The sequence below is a fragment of the Protopterus annectens genome, chromosome 5.part1 (genome assembly GCF_019279795.1).
Source record: "Protopterus annectens isolate FY-2018-M chromosome 5.part1, PAN1.0, whole genome shotgun sequence".
Lineage (NCBI taxonomy): Eukaryota > Metazoa > Chordata > Ceratodontiformes > Protopteridae > Protopterus > Protopterus annectens.
The window spans coordinates 316,342,342-316,368,357 of NC_056736.1; the positions used below are offsets into that span (position 1 = coordinate 316,342,342).

The 26,016-nt window shown below is 39.5% G+C and overlaps 1 protein-coding gene across 3 annotated transcripts in view; it reads left to right on the plus strand.

Annotated features, from left to right (window-relative positions):
* ABCC4 (ATP binding cassette subfamily C member 4) overlaps positions 1 to 26,016 on the plus strand; it is a 2,616,332-nt gene that overhangs the window by 1,352,825 nt on the left and 1,237,491 nt on the right. The window lies entirely within an intron of this gene.

The window sequence follows — 26,016 nt, forward strand, 5'->3', positions numbered from 1 at the left end:
AAGAGCAGGCTAAGTTATTTCTTATACTTATTTCACTGAATTGCACTTCTGAAACACTTATAATTGTGCCATACAGTTGATCTACTATATTTTTGCACTGTTATAAAGCTTTTTTATTGTTTCACTGCATTTATGTACTGTTTTAAACTGTTTTAACATTACTTAACTGTAAACTGCTTTTTCATACTGAGAGTTGTATTTTCTGTTTGTGAGTGCTCTATCCCAACTTTTCTGTGCATTTTTGTCTGTTAAAAGCATTCTTGAGTCTGCTCCTTGATCTGTTTAAAACTTTAATTTAGTGGCTACAGCTAGGAACTGTAATTTTTTTCCCACCCACGCACCCTAGTGTTGTGTGTTCTTATACTTGGTGGCCTTGCAGTTGCCCGCCCATACTGTATATTTGATCTGTGACACTCCTCCCAGTCTATTGTCATTAGTTCACTCCTCCCAGTCTAGTGTCATTAGTTCACTCAGTCTAATAGAGAACATTTGTGAAGGCCAACCCACTCAGATTCTTAACGTTGAATTAACTTCTGTTCCAGCTTTCTCCATTTTCACTTTACTGGAAAAAAAAGTCTAAGCTTGCTCCCTCCCTTTCCTGTGGCAGGTCAGATACGGATTTGCTGTGTCCAGGACTGTTTGTAAGCTCCTAAGCCCCCCCTCTTAACTGGGGTTAAACTATTCCTGGCACCATAAAGTCTGTTCAAAATTTCCCTTGCAACTAGCCAGCTTTTTAGTTTTAGCACTCATCTGTTTCTTTGATCTCAGCACTTGTTCAGAACTCATTGTAAGCACTAAATAAGTTACAAATTACTACAGCACTCAAGTTTCCTCACTTGTCTAGAGGAAAACAGTTTTTAGTACTTAATAAATAAGCACCTATTCAGGCATGTCTAAAGGTCAGCTCCCGGTGTTTTCTCCTGTCTACCTGATGAATCTGGGCATCTTGGGACAATGCAGCAATTGCCTCATGTACACAGACAACCCTCTCTTCCTACCACCCAACACTACGACCTGAGAGAGATGCACTTATGCAGCCAAACTGGAAGCAAAGCTCTCTTTACCAAACACTGGCCTAGACAGTCAAGAGGAGAAGGTAAACATTTGCACCGCACCACACTCATCACATAGTCCCTCAAAACCTATACCACCAAAGCACACACACACAACCACAAAACACACACCTACATTCGCGGAGGCTCTCGGTACTAATCTGCCCAAACAACAGAGACCTCCAAAGCAGAAATGCAAGCAACCTCCACCCCCCCCCCCAACACAACCCAAATGACACATAGCCCACATACTCAGTGTGCCACTCAACTACAGCCCATAAGGCATAATGTACCCAACACTCTAGTCATAGGTGACTCTATAGTCAGGCACACTGATGTTCCACTCACCAGGCTAAACAAGGAAAAAGTTACTGTCAGCTGCCTGTCAGGTGCCAGGATCCACCACACAACCCGTGCACTCAGGTCACTCCACAACAAGTACAAATATGACTCTGTCATTGTCCATGTTGGTGTGAATGACCTGAGACGTACCTCCCTGGACTGCATGAAAAGAGACATGGAGGCTCTCTCTGATCTTGTAGCCCAGGCCGGTATGACCCTAGCCCTGAGTAGCATCCTGCCATCACCCAGAATGACACCACAGTGCAAGGACAAAATGATTGACTTTAACAATTGGCTAAGCTTCTGGTGTCATTCTAAGGGAATCCAGTATCTGTCTGCCTGGGATGACATGATCGACAGACCACACTGCTTTGCCAGAGATGGCCTGCACCTGTCGCCCTTGGGATTCCGGATACTGGCAAAGGCTCTTGCCACCCCTATAGTGCCTTTTTTAGGCAAGGTTCAAATGACAAATTCACCACTGTAACAGGTACAAGCAAGCAAAATCTGAGGGTAATGCTACTCAGTGTTAGAAGTCTAAACCTCAAAATGCACTCACTCAAGGCACTACTTAAAATGGAGAACATTGACATCTGTGCAGTGACAGAGACCTGGTTCAAAGCTCCAGAGAGCACCCCTGCATTACCAGGCTATAATTCATACCACACCTTTTGGCCACCAAACCCGAATGAAACACTAAAGGTGGAGGTGTGTCCATATTCATTAAGGATATCCACACCTCCAAGCTAGTTGCTCAGCATAATGCATCCGAGATTATCCAAGTGCAACTAACTCTGGGCAAAACTGCAGTCCAGATTGTAGCTTGCTACAGACCCCCCACCATGCCCCAGGATTCCCACTCCTCTCTTCTTTATACAGTGAAAAATATTAAGGTACAACTCAACACTCTAATAATGGGTGATTTCAACTACCCTACCATTAACTGGGAAAACTACTCATGTACCAACTCTTTTGCTCAACGTTTTCTGAAAATCATCAATTCCAACGCTTTGGATCAACTTATCCACACCCCCACCAGAGGCAGCAATATCCTAAACCTGCTCATCACCAACATGGGTGACCGGTGTTCCACACCAGAGGTCAGTTCCTCGTTGGTCAGATCCGACCACAAGCTAATCACCCTAGACATCCACATCCCGCTCCCACCCCCATTAGGAAAACAACCGTAAAAAATTTCTCCAAAGCCAAATTCATGCTTCTTAAGACAGAAGTGGCAAACTTCATGACACCCATGCAGATGGACAATAGAGGTACGACTGCTGAATCCTACACAAATGCACTTTATAAGCACTTACACGAGTGCATGGGATCGTGCTATCCCTAACAGAATCAATATGCTATCCTCCAAAAAAAGGAAGCCAATCTGGTGGTCTTCTGCCATAAACAAACTCTACAACAGAAGAAAGAAACTGTTGCAAAAAAAGAGTAAAATCCCATGATTGGAGGAACTCCCTGGTCAGCCTCAGTAAGAAGCTGAGATCCCTTATAAAATCCACCAAAGCTAGTTATGAAAACAAAATTGCTACTGATTCTAAAGACAACCACAAAGCATTCTATAGCTATGTCAAAAATCTCAATGGCAACACTCAGATCTGCTCTGAGTTACAGCACAATGACACTAAATATACAGAACCAACTGATATTGCTAACATCCTGGCAGATAGGTTCAGTGCTAACTTTACCCCTCTCTCACCCCCTAAAGGACCCATCTTTATACCTGAAGAATGCAAAGTTCCTGTAATCACGGCTGCACAGGTAAAAACTTCACTTTCCAAAGCCAGGAACACAGCATCCATGAGACCTGACAACATACATCCCAGGCTGCCTTCTACATGAACTACAGAATGAAATGGCACCCCACCTAAGTACCATGTTCAATCATAGCCTCTCCTCAGGTTTTTGTGCCCATTGAATGGCGTACCACGACAGTTATCCCACTCCACAAAGGGGGGCCCACAACAGACCCCAGGAACTACTGCCCCATTAGCCTGACGAGCCTCGTCTGCAAGGCCATGGAACGTATCATCATGGAACTCATAAACAAAGACATTGGAGATCTCCAAACCCTGGACCCTACACAGTTTGGGTTTGTAAAAGGCAGATCATGTCTCCTAAACCTGATAGACTTCTTTGAAGTAGTCACCAAAGCCATAGATGAGGGTAAGGTGGTTCACACAGCCTATCTAGATCTCACCAAGGCATTCGACACCATCCCCCACTCTGGAATTATAGATAAACTCACTAAACTAGGTATAAATTCCTATGTCACAAGATGGGTTTCCAACTGGCTTACTGAAAGAACCCACACTGTGAAAGTAGCAGACTCCAAATCAGACTTCAGACCAGTGACAAGTGGAGTACCACAGGGTTCAGTCCTGGATCCTCTCCTGTTTGGTATCTACTTCTCTGAAGTGCAGGCTAACACAGAAGGTCTTTGGCTAACTAAATTCGTAAATGACTGCAAACTAGGAGCCATAATTGAAACTCCTAATGATGTGGACATCCTACAAAAGGGTCTCACTGAGACAGATGCCTGGTGTCAAAGACATGGTCTCAAGCTCAATGCCAAAAAGTGCATTTTCATCCTCTTTGGTAAAAATTCTGTACCCATGAACTACCACATAGGTGGTAATCTACTTAACACCGAAAGTGTGATAAGAGACCTTGGGACACAGGTGGATAGTAGTCTCTCCTTTGATAATCACATTGCCAAAGTGGTCAGGAAATCCTTCTACGTGGCACACCTCATCACAAAAGTTTTCTCATCCAGAAAAAAAGAGGTCATTGTTCCCCTCTGCTCATCACTCATTAGACCCATTATAGAGTACAACGCCCCTTTTGGTATGTACCTCACAAGACATCTACAACAACTGGAAAGGCCGCAGAAATACCTCACAAAGAGGATTACTGGCCTCAAACAGATGCCTTACGCGGACCGTCTCAAAAAACTCCAGCTTTACTCCGTCGCATATCGCCTACTCAGAGGCAATCTCTGCCTAACATGCAAAGCTATGTCAAACCCAGAGCTGTTGGACATGCTCCACTTAAAGAAATCCCAATCCCTCCGAGCTACACGCTCTAGTGACCTAAACCTTGTCACCACAATAAACAGAACATGCTGGAGGGATAGATTCCTGTCCCAGAGACTTCCCATACTCTGGAACAGACTACCTATCTATGTCAAACAGAGCTTCTCATTAGCACTCTTCAAGAAAAATCTTGATGATTGGATGGGTAATAGGAAATTCACCCCAGGGATCACTTCTGTGGTTCTGCTTGACAGAGGCACAGGAAAATAATTTTCTTGGGGGGCGAAAGCCAGGGTACATTTTTGGCTAGGCTTGTATAGGCCCTAGGGCCAATAGCCTAGTACCTACCTATGAACCTATAATCACCACTGCATTACCCTTGTCAGGTTTCATAAACCTGACCATAGGGTCCTTAATCAGTTCAAATATAAGCTGTTTTTCTTCCCCAGTCAAGTTAGAATAATCAAACTTGTCCTTACAAGCGTCACTTTTCCTTATTTCCTTTTCGCACATTCTTTCAAATAATTCAACTGTTTTAATCAAGGGAGGGTTAAAAGTACTAGGTTTCTTACACTTATTCCTCACTGGACCTGCCACATTAGTCTCTTGGTTGAATCATACTTTTAAATTTAATTTTCTGGTATATCTTTTCAGATTAATAATGGATTCTACCAAATATCCAACCCTACATGGAACAAAGGTGAAGCCTTTCGCCAAAAAATCAGCATGTTTTTTACTAACAGTCAACCTCGAGTAATTGTAAATTTTAAAGTCCCCCTGACTATTGGTGACTATGTCGGGCCCAACCCTATCAGTGTATTGTTGCTGGTTATCAAGACATTGCACTAAAATGTCCAGCATAGCCTCACCATCATTACTATCTTGGCTGTGGGACAACATAAATTCATCAACCTGATTTTCATTATTCACAGCAGCAGTTATCACAGGAGATATACATTCAACTATACTAACATTCGTAACATTTTTACTTTCCAGACTACAGTCGCCAAATGCAGAATAATAGGTTAAATCCATCAGCGAACCTGAGTCTGCACCACTGTCCATAATCGAATATACATTGTACAATGAATTGTCAGTAATACATACCAAAGGAGACCCTTCAGGCCTTGGTACATGAATCAGGTGACCATCATGTTGTTGGTCTAAAACCAACAAACTAGCCTCAGTCATGTGTATGATACTGTCATCTATAAAATCATCAGAAACTTCAAAATCAAGGGAGCCAGCAAGATGACTTACTTGTTCCACAAAGTCAAATTTTGTCAAGGTGGTCGGCGTCTCAGCCCCAGCTAAGTGTTTCTTGTCCTGGAAACTTTGAACCTTGCTCCCTGAGTTCCAAATTGCTGGTGACCTTTCCCAGAAAAAGATGAAGTTGAAGGGACCACTTTGTCCCGCAACATCCACAGGGATTTTTAAAAACAGCAACAGCCTATCAGTGTCAGTTCCCAATAAACAATTAGCTTAATAGCCACTGATTTAAAGAAGAAGCACTAGATAGAGACATATCAACTAATAAAACATTAAAATGAATAAAAATACATAAAAGTGCATATATAGAGACTTTATCTGCGTAGTGGCTTATTAACAAAAACCGGTTTAATACAGACTTTATAATTCAGGTCTTTGCCCATGTTGGCACGCATCCTAATAATCCATTCAAGTTCTTTAGTCTCTACCAAATTCCTAATTGCACCACCTCTGCATCCTAGCTGAACTTTCTCAATTACCATGAATTGAAAGTTGTGTGTTGTCACTGATACTAAAACATGCCTAGCCAGGGCATTAGTTCCTGCCCCTCTGTTTATGTCATATATGTGTTCCCTAATTCTATCACGAAACCTTCTTGTGGTCATGCCCACATAGAATGAACAACATGTAGTACAGAAAGCTAGGTACACAATGTTGGTGATATTACAGTCAGCTGTAAGTCTGAAATAGGTAGTCTTTCCAGTGTCTGGATGTCTAAAATGCCCTCTCTTGTCAATATATTGACAATAGTTACAGGGTTTCATCCCATATACGGGAGTGGTAGGTTGAACATCTATTGCTTGCTTATACCTGGGGCCACATAAGAGTCTCTTAAGGGATTTCTTGTTCTTATAGACATATTGAGGGGTGGTCCCTACCAGTGTCTTAACTCTGTCATCAGAACATAGTATATTCCAGTTCCTGTGGTAGATATTGTGCAGTAATCTAATGTTACTAGCATGCGTAATAGGAATTACTAGCAGGTTATCCTTCCTGCTCTTTTCCTCGTAAGCTTGACCTTGATTGGAAAAGTATGGTTTCCCCTCCTTTCACCTTTGAGAACCCATACTCGAGGTAATGGGAAAGAACCTCTCTCCTCCCATACCGTCTCTCTATAAATCTGTCTTCTAGCTGATGTAATTCTTTCTCAAACATGTCATCCTCTGCTGTTAGTCCTTAGTGCTTGTTCTTTTATTACATTAGTGAACACATGCATCCCCATGTGTTCACTAATGCTTGTCCTTTTATTACATTAGTGAACACATGGGGGTGCATGCTTTGACTATGGACATAGGTGTTCTGTAGCATTCCTTACGGAAGATTTCAGTACAAAAATCCCCTGTATTTTTCCTAGTTATACTAACGTCTAAAAATTCAGCATTCTTATTCGAACTGTGGGCTCTGAATTTCAAAAAGTGTGTTTATTGAGTTGTCTGATGAAATAGCTCTGGCTACGAAAGTGCTCACCATTTTTGTACTGTGGATTAAACTTTGGAGCTTTATTTGATACTATCTGCTGTGGTCTGGTGTTTCCTATATTTTTCTGCAAATACTAGTTGTTTGGGAACCCATTTTGTACTTTTTATTTGTTAAATTTAAAAGTATGGTTCAACCAAGAGACTAATGTGGAAGGTCCACTGAGGAATAAGTGTAAGAAACCTAGTACTTTTAACCCTCCCTTGAATAAAACAGTTGAATTATTTGAAAGAATGTGCGAAAAGGAAATAAGGAAAAGTGACGCTTGTAAGGACAAGTTTGATTATTCTAACTTGACTGGGGAAGAAAAACAGCTTATGTTTGAACTGATTAAGGACCCTATGGTCAGGTTTATGAAACCTGACAAGGGTAATGCAGTGGTGATTATGGATAGGAAAGACTATTTAGATGGCATGAACAACGTTTTGCTTGATGATGCCTATGAGGAAAGTTCTCTAAATGAGATTAAGGTGGCATACAAGAAGATAAATTTGGTTCTCGATATGGTTTATCAAGCCCAAATTGACATAGACGAATACCATTTTTTGAAAAATGATTATCCTAGGGTGCCAAATATTTTTGGCATCCCAAAAATTCACAAAGGGCTTGTTAATCCGCAATTCAGGCCCATTGTAGATGGTAAAAGGCCCAAAACACATTTTTTTGCCAAATACTTAGACCATGAACTGCAGAAGAGCCTTGGTTTTATTGATTACATCAGTAAAGACTCCTGGCAATTTATGGACAAGTTAAATGTCGATCAATTAATGATGGACATGATTATGGTTACTGTTGATATGGTGAATTTGTTCACTGTAATTCCCCATGATGTAGGTATTGATTGGTTAGAACAGCAGCTTCATAAAACCAATATTTTTACTCAAGGTGAAATTAATAAATTAAGTACACTCATGGAGTTAATTTTGAAAAACAACTACATTTGGTTTGAAGGGCAGTATTACAAACAAGTGAAAGGTGTGGCAATGGGGGCAGCTTGTACCCCCATTTTTGCTAACCTTATTATGTCCCACTGGGAGCAGGAGTTCTTGATAAACAGTACAGTTCCAACATTGTACATTACACACGTTTTCTGGGTGACTTGTTTTTCATTTGGAAAGGTACAGACAGTCTGAATGAGTTCCTTGTATACATTAATGGAACTGTTGGATTTTTTTAAATTTTCCCATGTAAATAGTAGGCACACAATTGTTTATTTAGATGTTGAATTGGTGATTGATTGGTATAAAATGAGCTTTAACACCAGGATTCACAGAAAGTCTACATTTTCTAATTCTTACCTGGATTATGAGAGCTGGCACCTGCATCATCAAACGAGGGCAGTTGTTAAAGGCCAATTGGTGTGGGCGGCCAGAATGGTAAGCTCTGATGCAGACTTTTTGGTTGAATTAGAATTCATTACACACGTTTAAACAAAGGGGATACCCTGACTGCGTTTTGGAGGATCTTAGCCAAGAGGTAATTTACAAATGGAAACAAGGTTTTTGCAGACACATTTTTGGTCATGGCTATATGGGTAGTGATATATTCAACTCTGAAAACGTTTTTCACAACTCAAACTTTATTTTAACATATAATGGGATGGCTAGCACTATTATTGATGTAATAAATGCCAGTTATGAGATTCTTCAATTTGATGTTAATGTAGGGTTGAGCGTTGGTAAAAACCGAGACACTTGTTTAGGAGGGATAAATCCATAAAGAATATACTGGATGGTATAAGACATGAGAGTAGAATCAATAGAAAAGTTGGTAATTTTAAATGTAATTCCTGTTCCTTTTTCCCATTTATAATGGAGACTGTGGGTCAAATTATGGCCAATGGGAAGATTTCTCAACATTAGAGGCCATTACAATTGTAATAGTAATAATGTTATATATATGGCCATGTGTGAAGAATGTCCTATTTTTTATATTGGTAAAACCTGTAGGAAATTCAAACAAAGAATAGGTGAACATTTGGGGGATATAAGACATTGTAGGACCACTAGTGCCCTATTTAGGCATATTAAGGAAAATCAGACACATAATTTTAAATTTTTAGTTTTGCAGCAGTTAGTGAAGGATGATCAAGGGTCCATTTGGACCTGATGGAATTGAGATGGCAGTTGTTTTTAAATGCCTCTCGTTACCCAGGTATTAATGAGACCATAAGTGTTGCTAGTGTTTTAAAACTTGATCAAATTTCAGTTTAGTGCAGGTGACATGTCTATTAGAAAATGGCATTTTTAATTAATTTTTATTAATTTACCACTGTGCTTTTAGGTTCATTATTAGGTTGTTTATATGTATTCAGTATTTATAAAACATGTTATAAATGATTTATTAATTCGTATTTATAATGGTGGGCATATTTCTTTTAATCTTGATTTTAAATGTTAATTGATTAATTAGGCGGGATATTTAGTTGGTTGGGTTACTGTGGAATATTGTTCTGAGGAAGTGTCTGTAGTGGAGAAGAAAGCGCTTAACATTAATAAAGTTTGTTGTTCTTCTTGGATTGTTCGCATCCTGCTGGCTTTATTTCTGTGGTTCTTATCCTTTGTTTAGGCTCCTTTTGAGCCTGCTGCATCAGCTTCCTTGCAACATTGTTCTTGGAAGACTGTTGCTCAGTGCTGGTTTGGCCTATTCTATTAAGGCCAACTTAACAGCTATCTGATTGTCTGCATTTATCTTATCCTTTGGCTTCGAGATTTGAGGCTAAACAGTTGCTTAAAGGTGTCCTACATATGAGACCTCCAAGGAAGCCTGTTCCTTCTCCCTGGGATCTTAATTTTGTTTTTGAGAAGTTAACTCGGGCATCTTTTGAGCCTGCTGCTTCAGCTTCCTTGCACCATTGTTCTTGTAAGACTGTTCTTTTGCCAGAAAAGTGTCTGAACATCAAGCCCTAATGGCTTGTCCTCCTTTCTTGATAGTTCACAAGGACAGAGTGTTTTTGCGTACTTGTTCTTTCATGCCTAAGGTGGTTAATGAGTTGTCACTTACTCAGTCTATTCATTTGCCTGCCTTTTTCCCCTCTTTCCAGTCTGTCAGTGAGAGGGTGCTGAATACTTTGGACATGCATAGACAACTCAGATTTTATTTGGATAAGACTAAATATATTAGAAAATATCATCAGTTGTTTGTTTCTTTCATTTCATCCTAGGTCCTTAGGATTAGCTGTATCCAAGCAAACTATTTCTTCTTGGATTTCAAAGGCTATTTCTTTTTGTTATACTTTTCATAGTAGGAGCCTTTCTTCTTCTGTTAAGGCTCATTCTACCAGAGCTATGACTTCTTCTGTTGCTTTTTTCAAGGGTTTGGATATGAATTCTATTCTTGCAGCAGCTACCTGGACTTCTGTGGATACTTTTACTAAGCACTACAAGTTGGATGATATCTCCAGAACTAGAGCTGGTTTTGCTAGGGCCATTTTTAAATGCCTTTTTAGAGGGCTGTACTGCTCCTTTCTCCTCCCAAGTTTCTTCTTGAGCTTTGAGACTCTCCCATAAGTGAAGAATACTACAACCAGTAAAGGTGTATGTCCTTTCCTTCATTGTTGAAGTATTCACTTCCTCCCTCCTTTCTCCTAGTTCTTTTCCTTCCTGGTTCTAGTGGTTACCTCCTGAGTTTCCTTAGACTGGTGTTCCTACTGGAGTAATCATTTCTGAGAATGGTACGTCTGGACATCAACTTTATGTCCTACACTACACGAGACATACCTTAAAGCATCAGTAGGCTTTGGTATACTGGCTTGACGTTAGGGTACCAGCAGCAGGGATTCCCTTAAGTGAAGAATACTGCAACAGTGAAGGGAAGCATGTTTACTGTTATGGGAAGATTTTACACAACTGTACTTTCTTGGGACTGCTGCTGCCATTAATAAACCTGTGTGCCCCAACTTTTCCAGAAAAAAGGAACCGAAAACTAAACCTTTACGATCGCCTGCACTTGTTTCACTGTACAGGAAGAGTTTATTAGGTTTGGCTCAGGGTCTTGTACAGGTTATTGACCCATCTTTATAGGTTAGTAGGTTAGTTATAGGTTAGTACTAGGCTAACTGCTCTTGCGAGCCATTTTAAGCCTTGCCAGTTATCCCCTGTGAGATTCAAACCCTGTATCTTGTGTTTGTAAGGCAAACACCTTAACCATTAGGCCACCCTCCCAACCCCTTTATACAGTGGTTTCTGGTAAAAGAAGAAGGGATTCCACTTTTCCTGTAGAGATTCAAGAAATTGAATCTGTGGAAGAATGTGATGGGACAGATACAAGTTTTTCTTCTTAGATTTCTAATTCAGATTCAGAGGAGAGCATGGTATCTGAATCTCCACGTGAGGGATTCTCTTTCTCGGAGACTATTTCCAGATTGTGCTAATGTTTTCAGTGGGAGGACATTGATGTGTCTCCATCTCTCAAAAAATACTGTAAGCTATTACAACTGGAATTTCCAGAACCTCCTTCCATCCCCACAGTGCTGACTGCACTGGAAGATGTGTTTGTCTCAGTCTGTTGTTTTCCTGATAGCCAGCCTTCTACACCTAACAAAGCAGATAGAATGTACAAAGTTTTTTTATCCAATCATTAACCTAACCTACCAGCTCTAACTTTAAATTAATCCACCTGCTGCCAAGCAGTTTGTTAAGTCTAATCCTTCTCTCTTTCTCTCTCTCTGACAAGAATGGGTTTGGGAAAAAAGTGTATACCTTTGCAACTTTAATTTTTAGAATTTTGTTTTTGTCAGGCTCATGTTAAAGTTTATTCTGACTAGTTGTGAAAGCATGAGGAATGTTTTATCTGTAGTTCTGTCCTGTGAGGGAACATCTGCTTTGCGTGGCCCAATTTCATATGTCACTACTCATTGTTTAAAGTGTGTTTATGACTGTATATACTGCATCTAGGGCTGTGACCATTGATATATCGTTGAGGAAGTTTGCATGGCTGCATTCTCTGAACCTCCCCGACTAAATGCATCTTTGGATAGAGATTTAGTTTTTGGATCCTCTGCTGCAGAAGTTCTCAAAAATGTGATGAGATGGGATACATTGATACAGAGGATCTGTCAGAGTTTTCACTTATCCTTCTCTAAATTTCCCAAGAGATTTTCTGTTTCCTCATAAAATTCTGGCAAAATAGTCTCAGAAAATGTTGATAAGCAGATGACAGGGAGGTTCCAAAAAGAAATCAAGAACTCCCCAGAACAAAGAACAGTCAAATAAGTCAGAAAGACTATGTAAGGGACCTTGTCCCCCCCACACATACACACCTCCATTCCAGAGTATCTAAATCTCCATTTCTCTCTCTTTGGCAGTAGATTGGCTCTTTCTAATGGGTTCTGAGTCTGATTCAACAGGGTTAGAAATAGCAGTGGGAAGACGTCAGCTTTTCCAGGCAGTTATTCCACATCCAGCTGACCAAACCCTACTGTTCCTTCCTGTCCTACAGCAAATACTCTCTCAGGGAGTAATAGAAACTGAATCTCCTTCCCAGTTGGGAAGAGGTTCATAGGTTGGTACTAGGCTATCGGCCCTAGGGGCCTATACAAGCCTAGTCATAACAGTTCCCTAGCTATTTCTTCCCACAGTATTTACTTCCCTGGACCCCTGTCTAGCAGGGCAACTGACATGATCCCTGGGGTGAATTTCCTATCTCCCATCCAATCATCAAGGTTCCTTTTGAAGATGGCCAAAAAGGCGCTCTGCTTGACATGTATGGGCAGTCTATTCCAGAGTCTGGGGAGTCTCTGGGTCAGGAACCTATCCCTCCGGCATGTTTTGTTCATTATGATGACAAGGTTTAGATCCCTGGAGTGTGTGTCTCTGAGGGATTGGGCTTTCTTTATGTGTAGCGTGTCCAGCAGCTCTGGGTTTGATATGGCCTTGTCTGTTAAGTGGAGATCGTCTCTGAGTAGACGATATGCGACAGAGTATAGGTGGAGTTTTTTTAGATGGTCAGCATAGGGCATCTGCTTTAGGCCTGTGATTCTTTTAGTGAGGTATTTCTGCGGCCTTTATAGTTGTTAGAGGTACATACCAAATGGGGCATTGTACTCTATAATGGGTCTAATGAGGTATGAGTACAATGAGACAATGACCTCCTTTTTTCTGCATGAAAAACCCTTAGTGATGAGGTGTGCCACACAGAAGGATTTCCTGACTGTTGTGGCGATGTGGTTATTGAAGGTGAGACCACTGTCCACCTGTGTCCCTAAGTCTCTTAATATACTTTCGGTGTTTAGTGTACTGCCACCAATGTGGTAATTCACGGGCACATGTATTTTCCTAAAGGGGATAGCTATACATTTCTTGGCATTGAGCTTGAGCCCAAGGCTCTGGCACCAAGCATCTGTTTCTGTAAGGCCCTTTTGTAGAATATCCACATCATTTGGGGATTCAATAATGGCTCCCAGTTTGCAGTCATCTGCGAACTTTGTTAACCAGAGTCCCTTAGTGTTGGCCTGTACTTCAGAGAAGTAGATGCCAAACAAGAGCGGTCCCAGGACTGAACCCTGAGGTGTACTGTATTTGTCACTTGTCTGGAGCTGGATTTGGAGTTGGCTACTTTTACAGTGTGGGTTCTTTCAGTAAACCAGTTGGAAACCCATCAGGTGACGTAGGGATTAATGCCCAGCTTAGTAAGTTTTTATTCAAGAATGTTTCTGGTGCCAAAGAATGAAAATGCCTGGAGACCAGTTCTGGACCTTTCTTGCTTAAACCAGTACATGATAGTGCTCATGTTCAAAAGGCTTTCAGTTCACAACCTATTCTTCTTACTCATTTGAGGTTTTTGATAACCTTAAGAGTTAAAAGATGCTTATCATCAGATTTCTATCCATGTAGATGTCAGATATTTCTTAAGGTTTTGTGTGTCTGGGTCAAATTATCAGGTTTTTGCCTTACCCTTTGGGCTGTCTACTGCTCCAAGTGTGTTCACAAAGTATCTAACTCCTGTTATAGCCCATTACAGGCTATGTTGTATCGATATTTTTCCTTATTTAAATAAATTACTTGTCTTTTCTGACACTTTGAAAAAGTCTCTGCAATCTCTTACTTAGGTGAGAGATCTCCTATGCAGGCTGTGAGTTCAAGAGAACATTCAAAAGACTTTTTTTACTCCATCACACAGGATTGGGTTCCTGGGGTGTCTGCTAACACCTCAGCACAAAGAGATTTTCTTCCACAAGAAAAAATACATCTATATTTAGATCTATTCCAGTGGATTTCCACTCCGTTTTTGGTCACTGTGAGGCAATGCCTCAGGATTCTGGGTCTCATGTCATCTATGATTCTAATGATAGTTCTGGGAAGACTCCACATGAGAACGATACAGTGGTATCTGAAGTCTCTTTGGTCCCAACACCAACACTCATTATCTTTTCAGATTCCATTTCTTGGGATTTATGAGAAGAGAAATCACTTAATGGAAAGTGAGCAGAGCACATGCATATTTTCACAAATGGAGACTAGATCAGGGGTCTTCCAAGATTTGATCCATCTGTGGTGAGTTGAGTTCCTCAAGTAAAACTTTGTGCCTCCTCTCTGAAAATCAGCTGTCAAAATTCAACTCCAGGACTCCATGCAGGAAGGCCTAGAAGACAGACGCCTTTTCTTTTCTTTTCTTTACTTTTCCTTGGGCAGGAATGTTCCTGTATGCTTTTCCACACTTTCTACTGATATCCAGGGTACTTCTGAATATTAAAATGGAATACGACAAGATCATTATGGTGACTCCTTTCTGGCCCAGGCAGTCATGGTTCTTCCTTCTTTTGGAATTGGCCAGGGGCATTTACCACAGGATTCCTCACAAACTGGATCTGCTCACACAAGCACAGGGGGTGTCTGATGCATCCCGATCCCAAACAACTTTAAATGACTTCCTGGATGATAGATTCTTTATACCTTACAGGCACCTATTTACTGAGGATGTAGACCAGGTACTGAGGGAAGCAAGAAAGGCTGCTACTCGAAAATCATTTATTAGCAACTGGAAAAGGTTTTCTAATTTGTTCCAACTGTGTAACCAGCACCAATTCAGGGCTAATGTTTCTCTGGCCTCACAATATTTGTGAGAGTTACTTTCCTATGGCCTGTCTTACTCCTCTACCAAGGTTCATTTATTGGCCATTTCAGCATGTCTGCCCATGTATCCTCTTCTTTTAAGGCAGTCGCATGTCAAAATGTTTTTGAAAGGGGTATTACATTAGAGACCTCCAGGAAAACTGGTGGCTCCTCCTTGAGATCTTAATTTCTTGTTAGAGAAGCTAACACTTACTCCATTTGAGCCATCTCATCTGGCTAACTTTAGGTTCTTAACATGAAAAACAGTTTTACTGGTTCCTCTGACCTCTACAAAAACAGTATTTGAGTTGCAAGCTCTTATGGTGGGTCAGCCTTATCTCATTTTTAACAGAGACTGTTTCCCTGAAAACTAATCCTACTTTTATGCCTAAAGTGGTATTCAAGTTTACTGTAAGCCAAAGTGGTATTCAAATTTACTGTAAGCCAAACTATCCACCTCCCTGTGTTTTCTGAACCCTAGAATGTGGGAGAAGGGATACTTCTTACCTTGGATGTCCACAGTCTACTCACGTACTATCTTGATAGAACAAAATCTTTCAGAACTTGTGATCACATTTTTTGTGAAGGGAAGAAGAAGGGACAACCTATGTCAAAGCAGACTATTTGTGTATGGTTGTCTCAGTCTATTATCTTTTGTTATTCCCATCACAGTGAAACTATTCCAGGTAGGATAAAGGCACATTCTACTGGGTAACTGGCTTCATCTATGGCTTTTTGGGAAGGACTGGACTCTAGAAGTATTGTAGAAGCAGCAACTTGGTCCTCAGTACATACTTTTACAAAACACTAAAAGCTAATTTCCTTCTCCAAATCTAGGTCAGCTTTGCTAGGCCCTTTCTCCAAGGGCTCCTGGACCCTTCTCCTTCCATCTCCCAGTTCTAAGCTTTGGTAATCTACCCATATAGCTTGTGATCAATATGAAGAATGTAGTACAGTTGTTTAGGTAAACTTAATATAATAGTAAATGTTTGAATGATCACTGCTGCAGTAATAAGTCTTTCCCTCTACCCCCCACCTTGTTTTGTAGTGTGTTTTGTATGCCAGGATGTGGATGTTTGTATTTTGTTAGCAGTGTCCTGTCAGGACCCAGCCTCCCTCTCTCAGGTGACATGAAAGTTCTGAAGGGTTTGGTGCACAAACCTGTTGTTTTAGTCAGCTTAGCTCAAGATGACTAAAGTTTTGGGATCACAGAAGGTGCCCTGATGCTTTGAAAGTTGTCTGGCTGTTATATGATATAAACCATATAGCTGAGGTTACTGCAGCAGTGATCAGTAACATCTACTGTTATGCTAAGTTTACTAACGCAGCTGTACTTTCCTTGCTGTGGTTCATAAAACAAACTGAATGTCCTTATCATTTAAGCAGTTAGATTTATCCTTAGGATTAGAAAGATTACCAACAGCAGTATTAATTGTCTAACTCCGATCTGCAAATTACCTTTACATAGATAATCCTTGATTCAAAGACATTGTGAATCAGGACTGAGAAACACATCTGTAACAGCTGATTAAGTGTCAGAGAACAGTGAGTTTGAGTAATGTTATCGGACTTGAAAACAGGGGCAATGGGTGTAAAGGACTGCTGGACTACAGCTCCCTCTCTAAATAGATTATAGTATTCATTTGAAGCAATATTTGTCATGCTTCTTTAACAATGTAATTAAACACAATGAGCATGTATTTGAATCAAAGCTAAAATCACCTGGCAATTTTCAAGACAGGCAGGAAAGCAAAACATTCTATTAGATGCAGACAGGGTTTTTGAGCTTGTCTGAACTCTTCCTCACTCCCGTTCTTCTGCATTAGTGCACTTTTTTAAACACCTTTATTGAATTATCACTTGTGACATAGGCAAATTTACATTTATACAAAAGTAATCAAACTGTATTAACAAATTAATATTAACAAACATTACACTTCACATATATTGCTATATATCATATAGCTAAGCAGCATTACATAAATTATTCAGTTCCTGACCCCTTTTTTAAACAAGAAAAATCTTTATTAAACCATCACTTAATGACATAAGCAATCATATATTTATATAAATGAAAACAAACCACACCAACAGAATCCTAGTTGCAACCATTATACATCACAAACCATACTGACACACTCCCAGTTGCAAACATTAACCTACCCAACACTTTGAGGATGGTTATGAGGCCAGCAGTAAGAGCCAGACACACAAGAAATAGGCTGAGTGACTTACCAGTCGATCTTCCTTGGTACTCATGTTGAAATGTGTTCAAATCAGGGTACACTGTCAACTAGAATGAATGGACTGCTGATATGACGTTTTGAAATTGGAATTAAAATAATTTAGTTTCTGCAAACACTTGCATGTTTCCAAGGTCCTGGAATACCTGCCACTATTTTTTTGGTAGTTTGCTTGCTGCATAGCAGTTAGCAGCATAATGGCGGTGATCACCTGATTCTGTGCCCACCTGTGACAAACTTAGTCTGCCATTTGAAACAAGCATCTGGGCAGATTATTTATTTTACCTGAGTTACTGAATTAAATTAAAGCAATTAATTGGCTACTGTTGAGAGGTTCTTAAGCTATCCCTCGAGTAAGAAAACTCCTTCATATATAGTCTAGAAGCCCATCCATGACGTGAGAAGAATTAATGAGGGGTGCTTAAAAAATCACTTGTATAGAATGTTCAAATAGGGCAAATGGAAACTGTTTTTTTGAGATGTAAAATGAAACTTAATTCAATTCTTGTTTAGATGACATATAACATAACAAAGAAAAGGTAAACATAAACTAAACCTTTTTTTATGAGTCTCAGATAATGAAAGCAGGAACAGCACAAATATATGTAATGCAAGAAAAATGAGGTGTCCATCAGTAATGATGCCAGAAACTGATAACAAATGTGCTGTCACACAAAACCATTCAGTCTCAAGAAGAGAGTAAGCTACACCAAGTCCCTAGATCAAAAACGTAGACATACAAGATAAGAAATCACCAATGTATATACCAAAGTCAGTCCTCTTCTGGAAAAATAGCTATATGGGTAGTAACATAGTAAATGTGATGCACATGGGTGGTATCAGTAATGATGCTGGCTTCCATTTAGAAAGACAAAATTGGATTGTTAGATGAAGGGAAAGGATAAACGTAAGCGATTCATATGTGTGTGCTGGTACCACAAATCATCCGTGTATTTCCCGCTTTACATTTACTATTACAGAAGTGCATGAATATATAGAGTAGCCATCATATCTGGATTGGCTCAGAGTCTATTGCCCATTGGAGAAAAAGAATACTTCATGTATGCTGTCCAGGCATTTGTAACTGTAGAGCTGAAAGAATTAACATCAGAGTATCCTGAGTAGTGGTGCATATACATGGAGTCTGCCTCCAGACACAAGGATGCCAAGCCTTTGTCCAGATTTGGGGAATACTGCTGGTGATTCAAGTATTTGAAGTCTACTTTCCATAGAAAAACTGGAAAAATCATTAGTAAAGTAGCCACTTGGGGGGGGGGGGGGTCCTACATCCTAGAGTATACCTTTCAATATTTAATCAGATTAACCATCCCAAAACCTGGTCAGTGACGCAGATGCTTGGGGACTTGTTCCCAGAACATTATCACCTTTTTAGTATTGTCCAGAGCAAAATCTGTAAGTAGTTAGCAATTCAACATTTGAAAAATTATCCAGAGAGACATAGATGTAAGATGTATAGTGTAGACTTATTTGAGCACATTCAGTCATACCATGTGGTTAGAGACACAGAAGTCTCAGAATGAAAGCAAGGAGACTTTGTTTCCAGGACTTAAGACAAGAGCATTGATAGTATGACAAACATGTATTTTCCAGCTCTTAGGACTTCCTGTCAAGTATACAAAGCACATAAAATGATCAGGCTAAGTGATCCCCTTTCAAAAGCAACAGGATTAACCACCAGTATGTATAAAAAGCATTCAAAACCACCTTGCTGAGTGAATGAACATAAAAAAAAAAGAACTGAACATTGCACGTTGATCAACTAAAAACTGGTTATGAGAACCAATCTCTGTAATTGGAAGCTGACCACAGAGTCCCATTTCAGGAAAAGAATTGTGAAGGTGAAGGACAATCCCAAGGACAGATGAGGATAAACATTAAATGTATTCATAGGTAATTACTAGACTAGCTGCCATTGCAGGCCATTTTAAGCCTAGCCAATTGCCCTCAGTGGTAAGAAACAAAGCCTATACCTTGACTCTGTGAAGTTAATACCTTAACTATTATAGCAACCCTCCCAACTGATCATAAACTCAGAAGAATATAGAAAGAAAAGAACTACAAAATATTGTAGATTTAAAAAAGAAACCACAAAGGAATTTTGTTTTGGAGAAGTAAAAAAAAAAGTTTATGAAGTAAAGAAATTAAAAATGTGCATTTACAAAAGCTGGTCATCTATCTTGAAGGTAAAGATGGATCTAACTTACAAGGGGTGTACATGAAGGCCATAAAGGATAACTATATTGCTATTATATTTGTAACTAAAAATGGTGTGTCCACTGTGTTTAAGAGCTCAGTATACATAAACCAAATGTAAATCAAATAAAAAATGCAAGCAGAATATTTCGACAAAGGTCAGAATGTACAAAAACCCAAAAGCGAGAAAAGACTAATCATATAAGAGTATTAAGACACTAATAAGGACGTTTTACTTTAAACAATTTAGGGACATCTGTAGTGCTGCACACTTCCACTGAAAGGTAAATATCTGTGATAGCCAGCCATCACTAACTGTAGAGTGTCACACATGTTTTAATCTGTTTTCTCCCCCAAGCTTACAAATCAGTGTCCTGAGGCCTGTCAGCATTACTCAAGCATTAGCCTGTTGTGATGACAGAGGCCTATCAGCATTACTTAAGTGTTAGCCTGTTGTGATGACAGAGGCCTATCAGCATTACTCAAGTGTTAGCCTGTTGTGATGACATAGGGCGGTACATCAGAGTTGCAGGTTAAGGCACAGCCTGTTTTCCATGTGATCCAGCATTTGACACTCAGTTACAAGGGGATAAAGGGCAGTGAGCTGGACAGCAGTAGCGTGGAACAGTAGTCATGGGAACAGTGAGCATCAGCATCAAAGAAAAACTTCACGAGTACCAGGAAGAAAGTGAGAGAAGGAAAAAAAATATAAAATATAGTTGGTAAAACAAAATGAATGTGAATGGGATACTGATCCCTGTAGACTAGGTTTCTGAATCATTACATAAATAAAAAGAGATTCTGCTTCAGATTCTGACAGACTGAATAGATATTTTTTGTACGTCGAATTAGAGATGCAGTCAATGATTGATGTAGTCCTACCAATTTCACAATCAATTTCAACTTATCTGGGTATGTAACTAAGTCCTGAAAAGTAGCTTTGGTTCTTCAGTTACATCAGTTTACAGGGATGGCAAGTTTTACAAGAATTTTGGGAAATGCTATGGGAAAGTTTATTTAAGAATAATTCTGTCCAACAATTTAACAAGAGACTGATATTAACTAACATGATTTTACAAGCGGTTGTGCTTGAAAACCAAATCTGCTAAGATTCTACAGACCAGTTACTTACTCTCTTTAAAGCTTTATCTCAGTAGATATTGTCTGTTTAGATACAGTGAAAACCTTTCATTCTATTCCCTATGAAAATGTAGCTTATACCTTGAAATATCTTGTGGATTCCTAGTTGGTCAAATGACCACTTGTTTTATGTTAAAATTAGGGATATTCTTTTTTATTCTCTACTCCCCTCCTAGGACTTTTCAAAGAACTGATCAAAATATACTTCAAATCTCTAAACCTAAAAGTAAAGTAGGACAAAACCTTTATAGCTACTCCCCCACCCTCTCTTGGAACAAACTTACTCTGGACATTAGATGTATTAAACATCCTAAACATTTGTACATCTGATAACATGACACACCCCCAAAAACTTACTCAGCAACTGAAATATTTGTAACTCGCAGCTAATGAACAGCTTCGAAAAATTTTGAAAAAAATGCAATTACTTTTTCTGCAAATCCTTCTCCCATAACAAAACAACATTTAAAGACCTTTTTCTTGATAATACAGCCTTTGAAGTAATTTCTTATAGCAAATTATTAGGGATGATAGTGGATGATGATCTTAAATTTCACCTGCATATAACAAAATTGCATAAGAAAAACTGATCAAAAACTAGGGATGCTTTATAAACCCAAAAACGTTCTCACCAACACAGCTAAAGCTACACTTGTCACTATTTATTTCCTCCCCACACTTCTTTATGGTGCTCCCATCCTTACTAACCTTCAGGCATCACAAAAATCAAAATTTGAAAAATGCTATAACAAAGTTGCTGAATTTGTATCAAATACCCCTTTCAGAACCCACTACTGTAGAGCAGCAAAAGAAGCCAACATTGGTTAGAACTACCTCATCAGCTAACATGTGCACAACTTCGTACTACCTATAAAATTATATGAATTCCACCAACTTGTCCAGCACTGAATAACATGTTCCCTTTCAGTCATTATAATCCAGTGACTAAAAACTCCTTTCTGTCCACAAACCCATCAAATTGCTGTACTCATGCCACGTTGCTAAGACCTGGAACACTTTATCTCCATCAGGATAATACCCTCACTCCCATGTCTCAAAATCACTCATTCTAAAAGACTTCTAGCCAACAACTGTCTGTATTTTTGCTCAGCACCAGGATAATTATAGACCTAAATGTGAACAAATACATATTTATACCTTACATCTCCTTTATTCTCCCTTCTTCACTCACTTCCTCACTTCTGTCAGTTTTTCTCCCCTGGCTTTCTCACTAAATATACCATAACCTTGCTTTTCTCTTACTTTGTACTGCAATTCCTGTTTGTATTACACTAACTTACCTTTAATTTCTCCATAAAGTGGCTAAAGTTTCTCTAACTATTAAATCATTGTCATATAACTTGAATCTGTTTTTAACCAGTGTCTAATTTGTTATAATTATCTGAACCATTGTTGACTTTGTGTTATTTTTAAAGACTGTAAAATTATTGTTCTTAAAATGTTTTGTAGTACTTTTGAGCTTCTCTCACTAGGCCTCCACTGAAAATGTTCTCCAACCCAGTCGGACTTTCCTGGTAATCAAATGTCAAGAAATAAATAAAATAAATATCCCAGGATGATAAGTCTCCTTTAGAGTTTAGAGATTTTATGCAAAATTGATTCAAATGTGGAATTATAAACTGTCTGGAGATGATTTGATTATAATATTTAAATGTTTCCGGGATCCTCTGTTATGTGGCATTCTTCATCTGGATTTTGTGTCTCAGAACTTTATGACTACAGGTAACATAATTAATTTTAAAGCAGAAATGTGTAATAGCCAGGTGAAAAGAAAGTACTTTTATATAACAGGCTACTCTGGCATGAACATAGTAATATCTGCAAAAAGTCTGTCTACATTTAAAAGTTAGCCAGGCACATTTTTTGGGACTGAAATCTACAGAGTGTGAGAGCAAGACTGATAACTTCAAAAGAAGTATTAATTTCAGTAAAAACAAAGTTATGACACGCTCTTGAGGTAGAGAATCCTGACTTTTATTTTTACTCATTGACAAAGCATTCTAGGCTGGATGTGCCATCGAAGACACATGAGGCTTCTGGAAGAGCACTCCTAAATGGGCATGAGGGATCTGGAAGAGCACCCCTGAATGAGTGGCTTGTACAGGGGATCTTGTACTGAACTACTACCCTACGGTGATACTGCTTAGTATGTGTCCACTTCATCCTGGACTACTGTTTGAACTCCCTTGCTGAATATAAGGATCTAAGGATCAATAATCTAGACTCTTACCTACTGAGACCTGGTCCATCTCCTCATGTCTCCTGAGAGGATGTTGTCCTGCATTTCCTGACTTCATGTATACTTTAGACCAGGAAAGAACTTTAAGAAAAATGGAATACTACTTTGTTTTATTGATACATTTCCAATAAAGTGACATTGTCAAGACAAGGACCCTTCCAGCAGGGTTACCACTCTTTATGATGCTCATAGCAGGACAGAGATGCTTTGGCCAAAGTATTATATCATTGTAGAGCATGGCCAAGAATGATGCAGTCATGGGGTGCAGCCAGTACAAATTTACACCATTGTTATGGAGACAGCAGTGTATCAGAATTGTCCATGATATCATGTCTTGGATAAGTAAACTTATCAAGACAGAAACCATGATCGTGTGAGGAGTTAGTGTTAACTATCTCTTTTAAAACTTCAGACTCACTCTCAATCCATGGCTCTAACAAATTCTTCCTAATCAACAGTCTGGGAGCAGTCAGACTGCTAACGGTACAGTTTGACTGGACTGTCTGCTGCCATTCTAACTGTTTTTGCTTATTGCTAAATGTAGATATTACAGTGCACTCCCCTGTGAAATAAAGTACAATAGGAGCCATTAAAAGGCTATCCGCACATCTTAAAATGTCTGCATTTGTAAGCTGGTGTACTGTGTATTACACTAAAAGAAAAGGAAATCAGAGATTAAAAAAAATCTACGTGTCAAGAAAACAGATGGTCTTTACTTCATGTCACAGTATGTTTAATTGCTAAAAGTAAACTTTGTATGTCTGAAGTGAATTGGGAGAGTTTTGTGCATTCAGTCCTTTTGGTTTTAAGTACACATCAAGTTAATATAAACTCTCTGTTAACAATGATTATCCAGAACTGTAAATTTTAAACTACTTTACTGTTTGGTTTATACATGGTAATACTGTAAATCCATCTCTTGGTATGCATGCAGTTGTACAATGTCTAAGAAGTTATGAATATAATTAGTTATTACTAACATTGTATTGTCAGGAAGGTAACAGGAGCCTAAATAAAAATAATTTATATAATTGTAATTTACATTGATTTAACTTCAACATGTGATAGGGTCTTAAACAAAACACTGATTAAAAAATAGAACTTGGTATTGAGCTATACTGCTCAGACAAGCTCCACGTGGGTTTACAGAGATTTAAGTATCTTTGCTTTTCACTGAAAATAGCTTCTGCTGCTTACTTTTAACTAGCCTGAACTGTTTTTTTGATTATTACATTTATTTTTTAAAATCTGCACTTAAAGTTACATTTATAGTAATTAATAGTGAAAGTTTGCTTGTTTGTTTAATTGGAGGCTGCCCACTAAAGTGTGCTAGCCTGTGAAACTAATTTATCACTGTCTCTTTCTGTGTATTTCTGCAAAAATACAGGCATTGCTGTATTCTATAGAAGGAAGTTTCTTTGCTCACCAGTGGGAGTGGGAGCCTTGAGCAGCCTACCTATCCTTGGGGAAGTGACCTCAGCACAAGAAGCTGTTAGTAATTGGTTGTTTGGGACCATTCCTTTTGTATTTGTAGTTCATAAAGAAAACTGCAACGCTTTTTTCTGTGATCCGTCATGACAGCGCAGCGCTGGTTAAACTTGATTAAATTTTTCTGCTCCCGCCAAGTCTGCTCTTCAATTTTTCCCTTAGAACTGTTCTAATTGCAATCTAAACAGCCTATACTCTATCTGAAAAGCTCAGCACTTGCTCCTAAAGCATTTTGTATACAGGTAAAGCACTCTTAAACAAAAAGTACTTCATTCACCTAAATTCTGTTGAGTACCCATTTCCCTATAGGTCCTTTCTGACTCAGTTACACAGCAATCTTTTTCACTATTTCTAGCATGTCAAAGGGTCAGTTTCTGGCATCCTCTCCTGTTCAGCTGGTGAATCTGGGAATATTGAGGCAATGTTACAATTGCCTCATGTACACAGACAACCCTCTCCTCCTCCCAACAAATACAAATATATGCAAGAGATGCAACTATATAGCCAAACTGGAGGCTGAGCTCTCTCAATTCAGTACTGGCAAGACCAGTCAGGAGGAGTAGGTAACCACGCACACCACAAACCCAGTCTCACATAGAACTATCACAACTGCAAACCAAACACATAAACACACAAAAACATACTGAGGCGCTGATTAAAAATCTACCAAAACAACAGAGGCCTCCAAAGCAGACAACCAAGCAACCACCACCTCAAGACATAGCACATGCAACACACAGTTCACAAAGTCAGTGTGCTAAACAGTCACAGCCTTAAGGCCAAACAACATGCCAGACACACTTGTAATAGGTGACTCCATAGTCAGGCACACTGCGTCCCCGCCACCAGACTGAACAAGGAGAGGGTCACAGAGCACTCAGGTCACTCCACAGCAAGTACAAATATGACTCAGTCATTGTACCGGTGTGAAACGACCTGGAGACGCATCTCCTGGACTACATGAGTTCTCTGATTATGTAGCCCAGGCCGGTATGACCCTGACCCTGAGCAGCATCTTACCCTCACCAAGAATGATGCCACAGTACAAAGACAAAATGATCAGTTTTAACAATTGGCTTAATTACTGGTGTCATTCTAAGGATCCAGTGTCTGTCTGCTTGGGATGACATGGTTGACAAGCCACGCACCCCATAGTGCCTTTTTAGGCAAGGCTCAAATGACAAACCTACCTCCCTAGAAAACACAAGTGGAAAACTAAGGGTAATGCTGCTCAATGCCAGAAGTCTAAACCTCAAGATGCGCCCTCGAAGCCCTCCTCAGTATGGAGAACATCGATGTCTGTGCAGTGACTGAAACCTGGTTCAAGGCCCTGAGAGCACCCCAGCACTATCAGGTTTTACCTCATATCATGCTTTCCGCCCCAAACATCAAAGATACCCACACCTCCAGGTTAGACTATCCAGGAGCAAC